The following is an 18,619-nucleotide window of genomic DNA, read 5'->3' as shown; positions in this document are numbered from 1 at the left end:
AGGGAGTTTGTTGCCGGGTTGAGGAATATAAAAGTTAAATGTTATCTCTCCTTGTTTATTTCTGATCACGAGAACAAAGTAAGCAAGTTTCTAATTATTTAAGAGTCTATTTGATTCATAGTTGATAAAAAAAAACAAACTCAGAACATATTTTAGCCTAAGAAGATTTAGTGTTGCTTAGATGAATAACAGGATATTTAAAAGTATTATTTAACAAACAGGAAGCCAGTGGATCCATTTAAGAACTGGTGTGATATAATCCATGTTCCTGGTGTTGGTCAGGACTCTGGCAGCAGCTTTTTGAATGAGCTGCGCTGCAATTAACAGCGCAATGATCTAGCCTGGATGAGAACTTGCTCGATTCTCATCTGACTTCATTGCTCCGTTTGGACTTTCTCCAAAAACTAGCACCACACAGATCACTGCTGTTTTGTTAAGCTATACAGGTAAAACATTTTTGAACAGCTGTTATTTTCTGAATGAGCCTTGCTGAAGAACGTGTGTGCTGATCGAGAGCATAATTCATGAAAGAACCCCCACTGGGCGCAGTCAAAGTCAGCTGTAGAAGATTTATCCAAGGAATGCCAAATGCATCGAGTTGACTTTCCGGCACTCCTTCCTCTTGAGGAAGCATGTGGTGTTGGTGAAAGGAAATATGCAAAAATACCCTTTCCCATTGTTGCTGTATTACTTTGAATTTGATCTTAATTGCRGCGTATGCTGCATGCAAAATGAACCTTTCCCTCTATTGTTTCTTGAGGAGAAGAATGACAGGTTCAAGACACCAGTCAGAAAAATACTGGCCATAAAAGCGCTTACAGTTTCAGATTAATCTGACACATCAATAAACACATGCCAGTTAACAGGTAGTGTGGAAATCATGGTTTAGAAGGTAAAGCTTCAGATAAAACATTATTCTGCTGTGTTGCTTCTACACAAAGGCACCACATGGGAGAATCAACACCTCATCACAAATGTGTCAAGTATGCAAAGCAACATCTGGATAAGCCAGAGTCATTTTGGAAACAACTGCTGCGGTTACATAAAGTCACTGCCAACTGAGCTCTGGGCTCATAAAAAACACAGAGTCAACCTCGGGGCAGGAGTTATGGGAGTTACTACACTCGGAGTGTAATCATTCAGCTTCTTTACTTGTGGAAAAAAAAATAATACAAATCTTACATGTGCAGCAAAATGACTATTTTACAGTTTAGTAGTCTGGATTCGGACCTCAAGAAGTTGGGCAAAGCTGTTGTGATTTATGTTGAAGGTTTGCAAAAATTAGAAGAAAGAAGAGACAATTTTCCGTACTTAAAGCTTGCCGACACTAACAAGCTTTTGCACCAACCTGATTGACAAAAAACAAGCGTCAACAAGAAAGCTGCCAGTTAAAACACTGGAAAGGATTATTAGATTCCTTTGAGAACTTACTTAACAAGAAGTGTGGCGGTTCCCAGTCAGCTGAGTGTTAAATTTAGAGAGAGTACAAACAAAATGGGAACTTGTTAAAAGAAAACATACAGGTAGACCAAGGAAGATGTCAAATTGACAGGACAGAAAACTAAAAGCGATATGCCTAGAAAGGAAACACACAACAAAGGAAATATACAACAAAAGGGCAGAAAGAGGAGCCAATGTTTGTGTAAGAAATATTAGAAATCTGTCAAAGGAAATGTGCTTTGAACCTAAAACAGCCAAACATAAGCCATATTTCCAACTCAACAGAAGAAAACAAGCTTACAATTGAGCGAAGAAGAGCAGCCATGGACTGTGGATAATTGGATGAGGCTGATATTCAATCATAAATACCAAATCTACATTTGAAAAGGAGAGGATCCATTACTTTGTTTTGTACAGGTCCAGTACAAGACAGAAATGAATGCCTCAGAAAAACAAGCTTATTATATGACAGCAAATGTCTGGTAAAGTGCAAAGTTAATGGCCATGATTGCATCTGCAGCAAATGTAAAGATGGAAATTTAACTTTTCTTATTCAAGTATTTTAGAACGAGTTATGTGTCAGATATATTATGTTTTTTTTATTTAAAGTTAAAACAATCTAACAGTTACAGAGGTAATTCTACTTTTGGCTGCTTTTATGTGGGAAAGAAATAATGCAACAGAGTTTTGGTTGCTACTTATGTGTGAAAACTTTATTTTTGAGTATGAAAAGGTTACATAAAACAATGTAGTCTTTCAAGAAACCTGTTGCTCAAGGTGGTTCTTGATCTCGAGTGAGAGTGCACTACCTTTGAGGTATCCAAGTGGGTTGGAACCAATCGTGGTGGGCCCGCAGACCCAGAGAGTGAAATCGCTCATACCTAAAGTTTAAATAGTGACTAAATATTTCATGTATCTCCWTATTGCCACCAAGTTCATTGTCACAACATGAGGTAGTTCACATTCATTCATAATATTTTATAGAGATTACTTGTTTTCAAATATACACATGTTCATATGCATGTATATGTGGACCTTTGGACCTGAACATGTTTAGTTCTCCCCTATTGTATTTTAAAATGGCTGAATTTTCAATTAAACTGCTCTCATTAACATAATTTCCAATTTTACGTGACCGGTTTGTCATGTAAAAACAGATTCAGGTATTATATCTCCAGAAAATGAATGCCTGTCATGGATTAATTTGAAACAACTTTGCATTTGATGCAATTTGAAAGCTTTAAAATGGAAACATTGGTCAATATATCTTATGATTGCACTGTCCGGTTAACTACAAGAAATCGGTGGCATTCCCTCAGACCCATAAAGCATCTTAGTGGATTTGGTTTAGGAGGAAAACACAAAGTTTGTCCCTGCTTACGGAAGCAGCAACTTAACTAAACTCTGGCTGCACTGTCAGCAAATGCAGGGCACTTGAGCTCCACATTTCTTTCTAATCTCTTTGTTAGGTGAGGATGAAGCTCAGATTACTTTGGGCCTGCTCATTATTTTAAAGAGCTGCTTTGTGGTCTTTTTGGGGTTCAGATCTGTTTCTGAACCCCAACGTAATCTCATCTCATTGTTAGCAAGGAATTAATTTGTCACAACTAGCTAAAACAGTCAAACTTCTTAGGAAACGGTGCGGTAATTTTTGCCAAAACTTTTAAAAAGGAAATTTGTGTAAGTGGAATTTCTTTGTTTTAATCTAAAAGACTTCCAACTGTACATCAATTTCCCTAAGCTCTTCTGCTTTCCATAATTATCTGTCTCTCAAGGCTCCAGTACATGGCATGCATTTGTTTTATTCCGCTAGCATATGACATCATTAATTGACTGTGGATAGTGAAAAGAATAGCTAAAAAATTGAACTCCAGGAGAAGACATTTGCTTAAAATGGATGATGACTGCCTGGCCGGCTGTTTAAACAGCCTTGCAGGCTTTGAGCAGGTGGAGGAAGAAAGCTCTTATCAGTCTTCATCGTAATATCAAGGTCATGGATGGGTAGCTGAGCTAATCTCCTTCTTCTCATATCTTTTACAGAGCGATAGAGCTGGCAGGCCTGCGATGTATTAAGCCTTCTCCAGCCAAAGACAGAATACAATGTCTGTTCCACACAAGGAAATATGGAAAACTACACTGAAACAAAATTCTCGAAGCATAGATCCTGGTCTACGTCAGGGATGTGCTGCACAGCTTCATACTGAGACAACAGCTGCTTAATCAAATAGGAGTTAATCTATGCATGTGCAGCTTCTGTGCCAAACTATAAAATGTTCTGCATCTGCTTTATTTTGCAGAAAAAGCATGATTATGAACAAAAAGATCGAAAAGAAAAAAATAACACCCTGTTTTAGATTTTCACTCTTCATGACATAAAGTGTAACAAAATTAAATGGGATGTAATCTGCAAAACTGCAAATAGATTGCCCACTCTAATATTTAATAACAAATCAAACAGCTTTTTGTGAATACTAAGCTTACAATTTCTGCTTCTGTAGGATTTAACAGGAAAAGTAGCAGCCATCAAATACWACAGTATACCTCAAATTCACTTGATTACTTCATCAGCAAGTGTTACCATCTTTGTAAAAGTAGCAGTTTGGCTGATTGCTGCTCTGGGGAATTCAGGGTTTCTCTTAACGCATTTCCAAAGCGGAACAATATCAAAGATTTCTTCAGAGAGGGAACTGCTGCTGCCTGTGATCCTGAAAAGGATTGGAAGATGATTTCCAAAACAGTTTGAACAACAATGCGATGAAAAGACGTATTCATCATTTGCAATTATTCAAGAGCAAAGGATAGACTGTTCAATGTTCAGAGAAGTTACAAAAACCCAAGGACTCCATCTCAGAATCTACAGGCCTTAATTAGCATTGTGAAAGTTAAAGTCCATGTTGGTAAGATAAAAAATTAAAAATACTGGATAGTGTGATTTGACTTAAAATGGATACATTCCCTTCTAAAAAATAGTACCCAGCACTCTGTAGGTTTTAGGAAGCTGCATTTGAACAAGGTGGCTCAGTCAAAGTCCTGACGTCAACATATTTGGAAAACCAGTGCAAAAATGAATGTCTGCGAGTCTTGTTATGCAAAAATAATGTTGAATAAAGAAAGATTACAAAATTCAACAGTGAGAGAGATCAATAAAGTTACCAATCAACCAGCTTCTTCAGGTTATTGCTGCTAAATGTGACTCTACAAGCTACTCAACAACCAGATGTACATAATTCCTCACACAGCTTCTTCATTTTCCTTCGTCTTTATTTAGAGATTAAAGTATTGTAAGTTTTCTTTCACCTCAGGTGAGATTTAAATATTTTTACAAACTGACAATGACCGGATTATTTTTATTATCTTCAAAAAGTTTAAAACCTCAGAGCTGAAGCAGGGGCTATTTTGTTTTTTTAAATGGCTTGATCTTCATCTGAACTTCTTATCTGAAAGAGCGTCCAACTAATGATCAAACCTGTCAGCTATGTTTCAGAGATCAAAGCAGGGAGCCTGTATGCACAAATCTAATAATGATACTGATGCTGACAGAGGTAAAATCTCTGACTGTATCAGAAATCAAGCAGGCTCCTCCTCTTACACAAATAGATTTGCCCCACACAAGGTTTTATCCCCATTGTTCATTAGGCTTCTGAAAGAATAATTAACAAGGCTTTAAAACACAGCTTTTATGGATCACCTGCTGTCCCCCCAATATCATTTTTGTGATTGCGCAGCAGAATACAGCAAGAAGCATTGGCGCTAACGTCTGGCACCCAAATGCCTTGCAGGATCAGTAACTCTCCAATTAAAGCAATATCTCTTAGTCTTTTGCCTGGCGCAAGAGCCCTGAGCTCTCCACAGGACTTGCCGATGTGCTCAGACCCAACTTCTTCATTATAAGACTGCGGCCCCAAGATGAGAGTAAACTGCCCAAATGCACCAGTGCAATGTGCACATGCATTGTGTTTTATGGAGCCGAACTGCACTGCATGGTGGTAAGCCAGGAGCATGATAGAATAATAGCAGACCAGCACCCTGTTCATTTAAAAGTGCGTAAAGAGAAACAAGAGCATTCTTTTATTATAAAGTTGCAGATTAGGCAAAGGACATTACCTTCTATCAAAGACCGCAGCTGCAGAGTGTGCTGCCTCCGTTTTACTTGAGTCACATTGCCTCCTCAAAATGCACAAATATATTTGTCATGTCTGCAGCCGCCAAATCACGAGGTAAATATTATCATCAGACAAGCAAACAAACAGTCTTTTGTGTGGTAGATAAAGGTGAAGCGTGTGGTGAGGTTAATGGGACCTGGCTATTAGCATTGTCACTCAGTCTGCCAGGTTTGACAGTGCTGCTCAGTCTGAGGGCCTCCCCCCCCTTCTTGTCCACCTGCTTATCACCCAGATAAATTAACTTCGGCAGACTGGAGAGGCAGGTGGAGCGAAGTGGTGGGGGTACAGATCCTTGCCCAACGCAAGACRGGAACACCAGCAACAGATCATTGCTCTGTTGACTCTTGTTAATAGCATGCGTTCCCACTGTGTCAGGTTGTTGGGGGTCTGTGCGATTGACGTGTGGGGCAGCAAAGTAAACACTTGATAATTAAACACAACTGCATGTTTGTCAGAGGTGATGACATTGCCCACATACCCCTCCCCTCTGCTTCTCCTCACCAACTTCTCTTAAGTTTTTTTGATGCTTCAAGTCACTTATCAAAAGTTCACACAACCTTAATGAAAAGCAATGCGTTGAGATTTTGCAAAACTTATCAGCTTTAAGAAATCAAATGCAAAGCGTATCTAGAATTATGACAGTTGATAAAATGACTTGAACGGCATTAATCAGCCAATGAGACAAATAAATCGATTAACACCAATACCAACATATCGTATCTGCTTTGCGTGTCTATTGGGTATGAAGACACATAGTTTTGAGTTAATACTACGTCATTATTGCATGCTTATATAATATATAGCTAACCAAGGCTGTCATGGATTCTTTGCATCAGACACCTACTGTGACTGGAGATTGGTCAATTGATTGATATATAAAGAAAAATTAGAAAATGATACTGCAGCAAAAACTACACAGTAATGGTCATTTTTACACTCTTCGTCCCAAAACAAACACAATATTTGTGACCATTAGAAACAATAAAAACACTTCATGTACTGGAACCAACCATATAAGCAGTGAAGTATTTTAGTCCAATACGTAGCCCCACATTTGCCATTTTATCCCTAAGACCAACCAGTAGTATTTCTTTATAGTTTAGTATTTCATGATTAATGAAGAAATGTGTCATGAAAATGTTAGGYTAACCCATAAATGTCAGTTCACACATGTGTTGTTTTCCTGAAACCTTGTCCTTTTCCTTTCACTTTCGAGCTAACAAAATATGACAGATTATGTCTCCTGATTAGAGCCAAAATAACCCTAAAGAGTCTTTCTAAAGAGCCTTTCTGCTGTTGGAAATCATTTATTTGAGTCGTATAGCAACATTCTCTTACAGTGTGGAATACAGATAACCACTTTAAGTCTCAAGTTGTCAAAGTATGAGACGTCAAATGAGGTACAATTACATGTTTGGTACAAATTGTCCTGTGGCTGACTGCTCCCTTTTGTACAACAAAACCACAACCGGTAGGAATGTCAAATGAAATGACCAGCACCTGCAGTGTTTTAGTTGCACTAGAATAACAACTGCAGTTTTATTTTGGGCTGTTACTACAGGTTTGAGATTTCTTAAGGATGGTTTTATTTCCCCCCATGATGTCGTCTCATTCCAGACATGAATTGTCAGTTAATTACTTTTTGCTGGCCTTCATGAAGAGACTGTAAATTTAAAATATTGCAGCTTACCTTTTTTGGGCCCTCTATGCCTCGTGGTGTTCTCTGTTTAATTGAACAGTCATTAGAGAGTACACTGTTATACTTCCACAGTTTATGGAGGCATTCCCCCTAATGTAATGTAATTAGGTTTAGGCAAATGGCAGGCTGAATGGATCCAGATCTGTTCTATAACTGGCAACGGTTTTTCTCTCAGTGGCTGGTAATAAAAGAAATCCTTTTGGGAAAAGTGTGTGACACTGGCTGGCACCCAAAGCATATGACCGGAACAGGAAGATTACAGGCACGGCTAAAAAGGATCAATAATTGAATTCCAGGGATCTTGACGCACATTACACAAGACCATGAGACAAGAGAAAGCTTTTTTGCTCGATGAGCGAAACTGGAGGGTAGAGAGAGGTGAGTCCTCGCTCTACGCGGCCCCTCCCTGCGTTTGTGCCACTCAGCAATGCCGAAGCCATTGCTGTGTTAACAGTTTCTGCTCTCATGGGAAGGGAGAGCCCTATCTGTCGCCCACCTCCAGTTGGCTGAGAACGGTGAAACCACTCCACTGTGTCCACTTTATAGTGGTTGTTAGACGACACAGCGCTGCCAAGGATTGTCTTTTCTGCTGCTGAACATTTAATAGAACCAAACTATCCATGAAAGGCAAGCCAAAAGCCTTCATCGAACTACTAGCAAATCTGTTAGAAGGAAAATCCATCACAATGTCCAAGGGTAGCAATTTGTCACACAAACTATAACGGCAGCAAAATACAATAACATTGGCATTCACAAAACAAACTATTTTGCCATAAAAAAAATAAATAAATAAATAAATAAAATCCTGTAAACATGCCACTGAGCTCTAAAGTAATCACATGAAATAGTGACAAAAGAGACAATGAATCTACTCGTACTGGAACAAATGCAAAATGTGAGACATTTAGCTGTAAATAAAAAGAGCATCCCTGCTTAGTCCCCCAAAAAACATTCATATAACAAGCATTTCGCAAAAAGTCTCAAAGCTTTTTGTTAGTTTGTTCTTTCTGACTGTTTCCCTTTTTATTGAAATGACTCCCACACTTCTTAAAAAATGTATCTCACAGCCACAGGAAGGGAGTTTGAAGTGAAGAGTGACTAAATAATTATATCCAAATAAACAGAAGAGTTGAAACATGTCATGTGTGGAAAATCTGCATTCTTACTCCTCAAAACGTTTCCTGAACTTTCTGGCAGCAGAATATAATCAGCTCCTCTGAAACTAAACTTTTAGTACTACACATTTTCAAAATCAATTATATTATTTAAGCTGTTCCAAACAAACATTGGCACTGCTACAATGAACCACCTTAGCATAAACATCCATCCACCCTTCAGTTTGCTCCTTCTATTTAACATAGATTGGGATGCAGCTCAAATGCAAGCTCAAAAACAAACAGATGTTTATATACTGTATATAAATACTATTTTTCCTCACCTCACTGCCTGACTTTAAATGCTTTACTAAAAGTATTAATATTCACTAACATAAGTGAGCATCTCTGGGTATGATGGCTTGACATCCCATAGTGTTTGAAACAAAGAACCAATTGGCTCGCATTTCTCGTTCTGACTTTTTAAAAATGATTTCTCCATCATGTCAAGGAAGGAATTAATATATTTGAAATGTGGATGCTTAAAATAAAGCATTGATTTACTAAAATGTTGTAGCTTAAAGAGGCTAATATGTCATCAATTCCTTCCCAAATTATTTCAATAATATAAATTTTGGTGTATGCATTGAAGAGAGAAAAACATCAGACTTAACAAGGCTTAAGTCTGATTTTATGTCAGTGTCTTTACATACACTTATGTAAAAGTCTGGTTTTTCTGCACATTTTAAAGCTTAATGAACATATTGTCCACCAGGACAAAGTGAGATGGGTAGGGTAAAAAAAAAAAACAACTTCACTCTTTTTAATATTTGTAACCCTGAAAACTGTAGTGGTAACACACAAATTGGGCATCTCTGTCAGTTTGTAAGAATCTTTGGGTTACCCAGTCTGCATGGAAGCTTTTTTGTGTCAGTTTTAGCCAGTAAAAACATAGTTTACATGTGGATGGGGAAGAGAGAGCAAACACAGCAGAAGATTAGTGCAGACAGGGTGGATGATATAAAAATATCTCTTTAGGAGTAAAAATCTTATTAAACCAGCTCTGAGTGACTATCATAATAAATGTGCTKGGAAAGTTTAAAACACCCCAAAAACACCTTGCCTGAGTGAAGGCACATACAAATATGTATGCTTAGGTTCTTGTTTATCAAGAAAACTTAAATAAACAAAAGAAAACGTAAAGATATGACAGGGAATAATCTGTTTTGAAGCCTAAGAGAGACTGGATTTGTTAGTAGGGACATCTACTGGGCCACACTGGGTATCTTGAGTCTCTGCTGCTGTACCTCTGTTACTTGGCCAAAGCCAAAGGACTTACGCTAAACGCCAGCCATGCTACCTCTTCACCCTGCAAACCAGGACAGAAACGTAAAATCAATACAAAGGAATGAAAGTAGGTAAAGGGTAGAAAAGCGGTAATTTAGTCAGTAAATGGTACCATAAAGTCACCAACATACTTATTTGCTAACTCACATTATTCCAGCCATCTTACAGCTCAACACCTTGTTTAAAATGGCTGCTACCCAGGAAAAGTTGTTCTGCCCTTTTTCCAAAGTTTACCTAGAGAAGCAGACATTGCAGAAACTAAGCTGGGTGAAAATGGTGGAGGTTGTGGGGTGCTTGAACTCTCAGTGGTGCAGGCAGTAACAATCTCTACATTGAAGAGGGAGAGGATCAAAGAGTGCAAGTTTAAAGGGAGGAGAGGCGGTTTTAGAGTCTCTCCTCTGTTTGGGAGGCATCCAGGTACCTGTGGTGTGTATTGATGTGGAGCACCTTAGCAAGACACGCTTTCCCATCCTTATTTCCTCTTGTCCTGTTGAAGTTAAACGGCTGTGCTTCAAAAACGCTGCTTTATCAAAGACACCACTTAAATTGTCTCTCCCTTTTTTCTGTGCAGCCCCTCTGTTCTACTGATAAATATTATTGTCTTTCTGGCTGAAGCACTGCAGAGGAACCTACAGGGAGTGACTGGTTAGAAGTAATCCCAGAGAGAGGTCGGCGAAGGAAAGATGCTAGTTAGCATTTCTTCGGAGATGCAGCTCAGATCCAAAAGTCAGATGCTATATCAAGAGTCAGATGCTATTTCAGTTTTTCCCACAGTATTTCTTTGTCTGACCCACAAAGTTCATTATGAGATGAAGTCCCTTCTATGTGCTTTACAAACATCTTTTCTATGTAGTTCCTCTTGTGTTGTTATCAAGAATATAAAAAAATCAGATCAATGAATGGGTAGTCAGTCAGACTTACTGAATAGGATCATGGGAAAAATAAGTAAAAACGCCTGAAATTCAAAGCGCCTTGCAAAAGTATTTATATTGCTTGAACTTCTTCACATTCTGTTGCAATACAATTACCAATGTCAATGTTTTTAATGGGATTTTGTGTGGTGTATTCGTCCCCCACAGTCAATACTTTGTAGAATCAACATTTACTGCAATTTCAGCTACAGATCTTTTGGCTTGTGTAACTACCAGATTTGCACACTTAGAAATGGAAATATTTGTCCATTATTTTTTGCAATATTGCCCAAACTTAGTCAGAATAAATGGATATTTGTACATCCATTTATAAGTCTTGCCAGAAAATCTAATTTGATACATGGCTGGGATTTAATTTATTTAAAAATTTGAGTATACTTTGACCTAAACCAGTTCATTGCAGCTCTGGTTGTATTATTATGAACATTTTCCTGGTTTTCTTCTGTGATTGCACCATGTTTAGTTCCACTGATATTACCACATACTCTGACAAGTATTCCAGCCCTAACTAAAACATAATCATTCCCATAGCATAATACTGCCACCGCCATGTTACAAAAACATGTTACAAAATAACTAATTATTCTATACTTGCTGTGTCTCCTACTTGTTAAACTACTGACTTGACTTCTCTTGTTTGTTTTTTTAATTTTATTTGATCAATAATAGATTTCTAATTGTAATAATTTTGGATATCGACAGCTCCTCCAGAATCATCATCGTCCCTACAATCCAATCCAACTCATCTGTATTGTTCTTTAAAGCAACACAGTTGAACAAAGTGCTACAATTTGTCTGACACTGATGGGCATGGGTATATGCCAAAAGGCATGACACTGTTTGGGTCTTTGTTAAAAACCTACAAGGATTAGTGTCTCTGTGCTGTGCAGACTGGCACAGTGTCAAAAGAAAAGAGACCAAACTAGAGCAGGGATAAATAGGGTCTGGAAGAGATTATAATAGAGGATATAATAATACTGGGTTCCACTCTAATTGTGGCACCAAGAAAAAGCTTTGCAATTACGGTGCAACGAGCAGCACTCTGAAGTCTACGCACCAGTGGGGGTATCACAAATCCTCAACAACTTTAAGCTATAGTATCAGATTATGTCACGATTAATTAGACACTGTAGGAGAACAACCCTGTACTGTGTCCTCCTCTCCCCACATGTAGCCAAGCAGGCAAGTAAACTTAGATCAATAATTACACAAGGACTGTCCCATCTCCTCCACAGTTCTGTCACTAAATTTCACACTAATTGGCCACACCAGCTGAGAAACCAAGAAACAGATTTTTATTGAGTCAGGTTATGAGTGTGCATAGTCTGGAGGGATGCTTGCATTACCTAAAGTAGCAACACCTTTAAGAACCAAACGCAAGCATGTAGCTATGCAGATACAACAGTGTGCAAACTGCAGTACACTGTCCATTTAAAAGAAAAAGGCTTGACTATGGAAGCATAGAGCGCATCGATCTGCTTATGCATGTGCGCTGGCTAGCATAATTATTTGATATACTTCTGAACTAACCATATATATTTGCAGCCAACCGTAGCTACTTGGAGGTACCTTTGCAATAACGCTTGCAACTTTTGTTTATTGCTTCGTTCCCATTTGCCTCTTGATGTTGGCTGGTCTTATCCTGCATATTGATCGAATGGAGTAAGAGGCCCAAGAGTCTTTCGTTTTCGTCAGTGTAACAGCCTTTGCCTAATTCCCATCTGTGAGTGTGATTCTGAACACACCGGCCTCTTTTAACAAAAGCCTGATCGAGTGAGATGTTGGGCTATCGAAAGGTAAGAGATGAGAAACACCACCTGTAAACAAAGGAGCGCTGAGACAGGGAATGAAAGGCTCTTGGCTTCCAGCTGTCATGGATTGACTGGAGATTGCCATCCCAGCACTTACTGATCCTTGTATTAAACGACATGATGAGGGAGAGCTACAAGGTCGTTGTGTTTGTAATTGCTTATGTTTGTGGACGTGAATTCCATATGCCCTTGTGCTGCTTTTGTGACCATAGAAACTGTAGGAGTCTTACCAGAACAACTTGTCTTTGTACCACCAAGTGGCAGAAAAGGTCCTGCTTAGACAGTTCAGGGATTCAGGACCCCCCCCAGATTTTTGCTTTTTTGTAGCTGAAAGGTTTGTGCTTTTTACTCCGGTAAACGAAGAGATTGGAATCAGAGTCTGGAGGTTGCAGTACTTCCATCTGTGATTTAAGACCTTCCCTTTTTAGATCCAGGGCATTTTTTTCCTCTCTCTCTTTCTCATCGTATTTGACATATCTCTGAAACTGAATTGTTATCTTGTACCCCAAAGATCTCCCACCAACACACATACATGCTTTCGTCTTACCATAAATTCCTGAGTGTATCCCCCCCTTGAAAAGTTTCCCATTTGGAGAACTATCTCTTGTGACATATTCTGTGAGGCGCTGCATTTCTGTTTTCAGGCCTGTTTTTGATTAGTGGCAAGCAGCACTGACACCTTTAATAGTGGGAAAAAGTCGACTCCGGATCTATGGTGCTAAGTGTTTTTTTAAGGTTGGGTGAAGCGCCGTTAAAACCACCATCTTCTCCCCGAGGGGACACACCCAATCAGTGAGGGTGTGAGAAAGAGGGCGAGTGTGATGGTCAGAGAGGCAGACAGCTCCGGTGCTGAAATTGAATGTGTTCCCAAGTTTGTAGTGGAAAGGCCAAAATGACAGAAAAGTAGATAATAGGTTTGCTGTAACGTCATGCCTCAGTGTGTGTCCACACTTGGGCATTATTGGAATAGTCCAGCTTTTTGATATCCTTATGACAGGCACCGTTTCTTCTCCAGCTACACATTTACTTCTACGCTACCAGCTGGCTCCTTGGATTGCTCCACTGCCTATTACTTTGAATGCTGAGCTATCAAAAAATGTCTTATTTGTTATTGATAAAGTAATGTTAAAGTAATCATAAAAGTGAAACATGGCCCATTTATTTATTTGCACTAGCTAGTCCCCGCCAGTTTTATTCTTGCTGTGTTGTTTTATAGCTATAGAGTCCATGTTATCCTCGGCACTTAAAAAGATAACTGGACTGTGAAAATATTAGGGAATTATTTAGACTTCTGCAGCACTTGTCAGGCCAAATCATTACAGAACCTTTCAAATGTATAGATATTCGTAGAATATTACATTTTCTCTTTTACGGCCCCAAATGTTGAAAAATGGTGTACGTAAAATGTTTTAAAAAATCTAAAGCGCACTCGTGCATGTACACACTCAAAACCAGAAGTTTATACAGTGAATAAAAAGATACATACTTTTTTCTCTCTCTCTGTCAGACCAAACTGCTCATATTTGTTGGTCACCATATAAATTCTTGATAGCAAACATTCAGTTTTGTTGCAATAGGAAAAAGTGTCAAAAAGTTTTGGTGGATAAAGACTTTTTGCAAAGTACTGTATATACAGCAAAAAAAAGTTTCCTTTCTTTTTCTCTTTGGCTGCAATTTTCTTGTCTCATCGTCACTTCACTCATCTCGTCTCTCAACATCTAACTCACCCCTCCTCTTTTTTTTCTTTGGAAATGACCTTGAAGGTATCCCTACTGTGCTTGTTCAGACAGAGCTCTCCATCTCTTTTCCTCTCCCTTCCTTTGCTCTGTTTTCATTAGCGGGCTCAGTCAGCCTGCCTAGGGACAGCCTGGTGCTGTGCTCACGTTACAGGCCTATTGACTACGGAAGGGAGAGAAAATACTGTGGACATGATTCATCATCCATGAACCTCATGATACCGGTTTTATCTGTAACTTCTTTTCAACAGAGAGCACGGCAGATAAACCGCACACCATTTTTATCACCCTCACTTTAGGCGGGTCGGTAATCAGATACACAGACTAGACTAATTAATATTTTGAGATACAGCATGTTATCACACACTGAGCGCTGTAAAAAAAAAAAAAAAACAACCTGCAGTTGCCACCAATTGAGCACATTTAAGATATGACGGCAAAGATGGGCTTTGGTGCTGGGTTTTGTTTTTGTAATTGATGTTCTACAAGCTTTACACTGCAGAAAAAAAATGTTTTCAAGGTGATATTCATTATTCCTCCTCAAAGCTGAAAAATTGCCATAACTGATGAGGCGACTCAGTAATGAAACATATTTTGGCTGCAAATTAATTTCAGTTTGATTCATAATGCATTCTGACTTGTCATAATAATGGCAAAGCTTTTTGACTAAAACAACTGAGGATGGACTAATCTCCCACTGTACTGTGGATTAGCCTTCAGCAACCCTGAAATATGAAAGGTAAACACAAATTGTTGCTTCAGGGAGTAATGCATGTTCATATTATTTGGCGACTTGAAAACAAAGGTGGAAGTATTGGCAGAAAGTAATAGTCCTCAGATGTGGATGAGTGTTTTATCACACTTTTACCCCAGTAATTAACAAGGACTGCCCTGGAATTCACTGTCTGTTCTCCTCTCTCTCTCTTACTCCCTTTATTCCTCTCCTATAATAGAAGGGTGGGAGTTGTCTCTGTTCATATCTGCAGCTGTACAATCCATGCTTTGAACTCTGCCATTGTGGCATTATGATAATCAAAACCGGAATACATTTGGAGAAACTGTTTAATGCAGCAGCACACTGTGCTCCGTACACACTCAGCTTTTTGACCCCCGTGTTTCTGGAAGGAGCCGGGGATAAATTTTGCGGCGTGCTTTCGCAGGCCCACATCTCAGTGATGATGCACCTGATAGGTTGGCAGTCATGCAGCAATCAGTTAAATGACAGACAGACAGGCTTGGAGCACAGCTGCACAGTGCAGTCTAAGCCAATTGTGTGACAATCAGAGGGTGCTATTTTAGGTTTCCCTCTCCCCACAGAGAGCAGATTTTAGTGAATCGGATGGCCCTCAGGCATCATCATTATGCAAAAGGCTCAGCAGCGAAAAGTTGTTTGTTCCACTATTGTTTTGAATTCTTTTCTTATCACTTAATCATCTGAGGAAAGTGGTTGTGGTAATATAAAGGAAGAGGTGGGGGCTTTTTGTCAACTATAAACATCAGTCATGAATGCAAACTAAAAGTTAATTTAGAAATGCTTTTTTTTTTTAGTAAATACAGAGCCATGCAAATACAATCCAATTCTATTCTTCTGGGTCTCTACTTCGAGGCTTGTATTAAGTATTTTAACATAATCAAATATTGTCCTATGCACATATACCGTAGATGTAGCATTTCAGATGCACTTCAAGGTAAGAGCTGACTGCTGACTGTAGCAACAGCAATGTCAAGAAATATTTCATGAGGTATTGCATAAAGCTGGCGCAATTTTTCCTCACATATTGCTCCTACTCGAGCATGAGTTTGAAGGGCAGTTTAGCTTAAGGTTTGCCCACTTGTAAGAGACCTCTGAGAGGAAAGGGTACAAGCTGCCAGTCCTTTTACCAGCTCTCCCCTGTGGTGGAAATTGTGAAACAATTACAGGCCGCTGCAGGGTCTTTCACGTAGCCATGTCTGAAAATGTTAGAGTCGCATAAATACCCAGGCTTATGCAGCGAAACCTAAGTTATTAAAACTAATTAACTTGAATTACCATCTCAAAAACTTCTGTGTGCCCTTTGGAGATTTAGGCTGACTGCTGTTAGTAACATAAATCCATCTCGACCTCCAGGATGTGTGAGTTAAGCCTCTGGTCAGTCTATCAATGCAAAGTGAGAAAAGCTGTTTTACTCCCTGGGCTGCTCTCCGCCTCCAGCTGCATGGAGCACTACAAGTGCTCTTCGCACCCATGAAGGTGGAAGACTTATGTGTTAATCCTGAAGCCCCCACCTAAGCCTCTGTAATAAAGCACGCTCTCAATCAGGACTTGTCCCCGCCCTCAAGGCAAGGCAGCTTAGGCCTCTGCAATCACTAGCTGGTGAGCCACAGGAAAGCTAATGAGGGCCTCGTCTGGACGGCCAGCACCTGCATTCATATGGCTTCTGTGTTGGGAGCTCTCTGGGGTGTAGGTAGACTGCAGGTGGATATGATGGGGGTCTGCAAAAGGCCAGCAGTGAGCCTGTCCAGGGGGATCACGTGGTGACCAGCAGTTTGCTGGTCTGAATACATAGCAGTTAAACATACTGTTTTCACATCCCCAGTGGACAGCTTGAACCTTTGGCTTACTTCAAGCTGAGCACTCACTCAAAGCTTCTGGTCTTCAGTATAAATTAGTGATGTCTTATTCCATGTGAATGTCCAGTTGCCCAGCTTGTGCTCTCCATACAAAGTGTGCAGAAGTTACGCCGAGTGTTTCATCAACCCAGTGGCCGGTTACAGGAAAAACAAATATGATTTATTTAAAGTTTAAAGTACAAAGTGCGGAAACTTTCCTTAGGGTTTGTACTTTTTCATGCATCAATGAAGAGTGAAGTTTAAAAAAAAAAAATCTCCTCTCATCTGGATGGTCTCAGAGATGCACTGATCTTTTACTTTATGATGCAAATTGCTAATTGTCCTTTGTTCCTAAGTATAACACTTCAGTGTGTGGACTTAGTTTTTTTCTTCAACACTTGTTGTAACTAAAGTAAAAGCATGCCTCAGGTGCTTTGAAAGAAAAATACAATAATTTCATCATATTCTTCTGTTTTGGTCAATCAGGTTTTTCTTGACTTATACTGTTTTCTTTTTCTTTGAGGTGTGACTTTCTGATTTTAAAAGTTTTTTTTTTTATTACAATGAATTTTACACATTAGAGAACATTTTAAGATTGAAGCTGGATTTTGGTAGGTAGTGTTTTCAAACCAAAACATAAGATTATCCCCATTTATACATCAAAGCAAATGTCCCTAACTTTTTTCTAACTTTACTAAACTCATCACAAAGTTCAAAGGTCATTTGTAGAAATAATGTACAGCTCCATGGAGGAGCTTTGTGGAAATAGGCGGTGTGTTGTGTTAGCAAGCGTTTAGACATGAGTCCCATAGTAGATTCAAGGATTTCTCAAACATGCACGAAAGAATCAAAGCAACACTCCGGGTATGTGTTTGATAAAAGAATAACATTATTACATGATAAAAAAAAAGCTCATAAAAGTCCATTTTGCATAATAGCCCCCCTTGAAAAGAAAATATTGAATCTGAAATGATTCAGTTCAACATCTTCTCTGAAAGATTAGCAGCAATCCTAATTTTATTCATGGACTTATTTTTTTAAGCTCCACAAACTGCCATTCTGAATCACTGACCAACTAAAGTACCTCTGAGTTGGTGTCCTGAATGTTTTCAGGATCTTGTTCAGGAGAGCAGAACACTTGTCTAAGTGTTTTGTTATTCAGGTTTAATTATGTCCACAGGGCCTGAGAGTATAGGCCAATCTACACTGTGCCTCTTTAGCCCAAGCCACTGTGGACTAGCTTGATGTCTTCCTCTTCTCTCTACTGCACTGGATGAGCAATTAAAGGTCATATCAATTAGGGCATGTTGTGGTCTCCAAACTCATTTTTGAAACAGCTTGCTTGTGTAATGCTGTCAAAAAAGCATAAGTATACAAATGTGCACCTCAGTCTTCTACATTTAAATACTGTTTTTTTTTAATATATATATATATTTAGTGTTAATAAATTCATTGGCTTTGGATAAGTAAACAGCAGTGCAACTTGTTTCTTCTAAAACTAACCTTAATTAATTTAAACAAAACAGTGTTGTGAAACAGCTAAACCTGCAGCTATTTCATGATCAGATGAATTCAGTCATTTCTACAAAAGAAGAAAAATCTAGATTATTTAGCCTAGAGAAAGAAAGGATTTATATTTTTTATCTTGTGTTGGTGTAAAAAACAATTATTCATATGGTGCCAAATGAGAGACAAAGAATTGTTTTCTTTGCCGATCTATGAATCCTAATGAAGAAGCATGCACAAAGAGACAGATTGGARGAAGGTGTTACGTGCTGTTACCATAGTGAACCCAGCTCCATTTGTTC

At 38.9% G+C, this 18,619-nt stretch overlaps 1 protein-coding gene across 5 annotated transcripts in view; it reads left to right on the top strand.

Annotated features, from left to right (window-relative positions):
* camta1a (calmodulin binding transcription activator 1a) overlaps nucleotides 1-18,619 on the top strand; it is a 393,081-nt gene that overhangs the window by 87,472 nt on the left and 286,990 nt on the right. The window lies entirely within an intron of this gene.

Source organism: Poecilia reticulata, linkage group LG7 (genome assembly GCF_000633615.1).
Source record: "Poecilia reticulata strain Guanapo linkage group LG7, Guppy_female_1.0+MT, whole genome shotgun sequence".
In the NCBI taxonomy this organism is placed as follows: Eukaryota; Metazoa; Chordata; class Actinopteri; order Cyprinodontiformes; family Poeciliidae; genus Poecilia; species Poecilia reticulata.
This window is presented reverse-complemented; position numbering and strand designations above follow the sequence as displayed.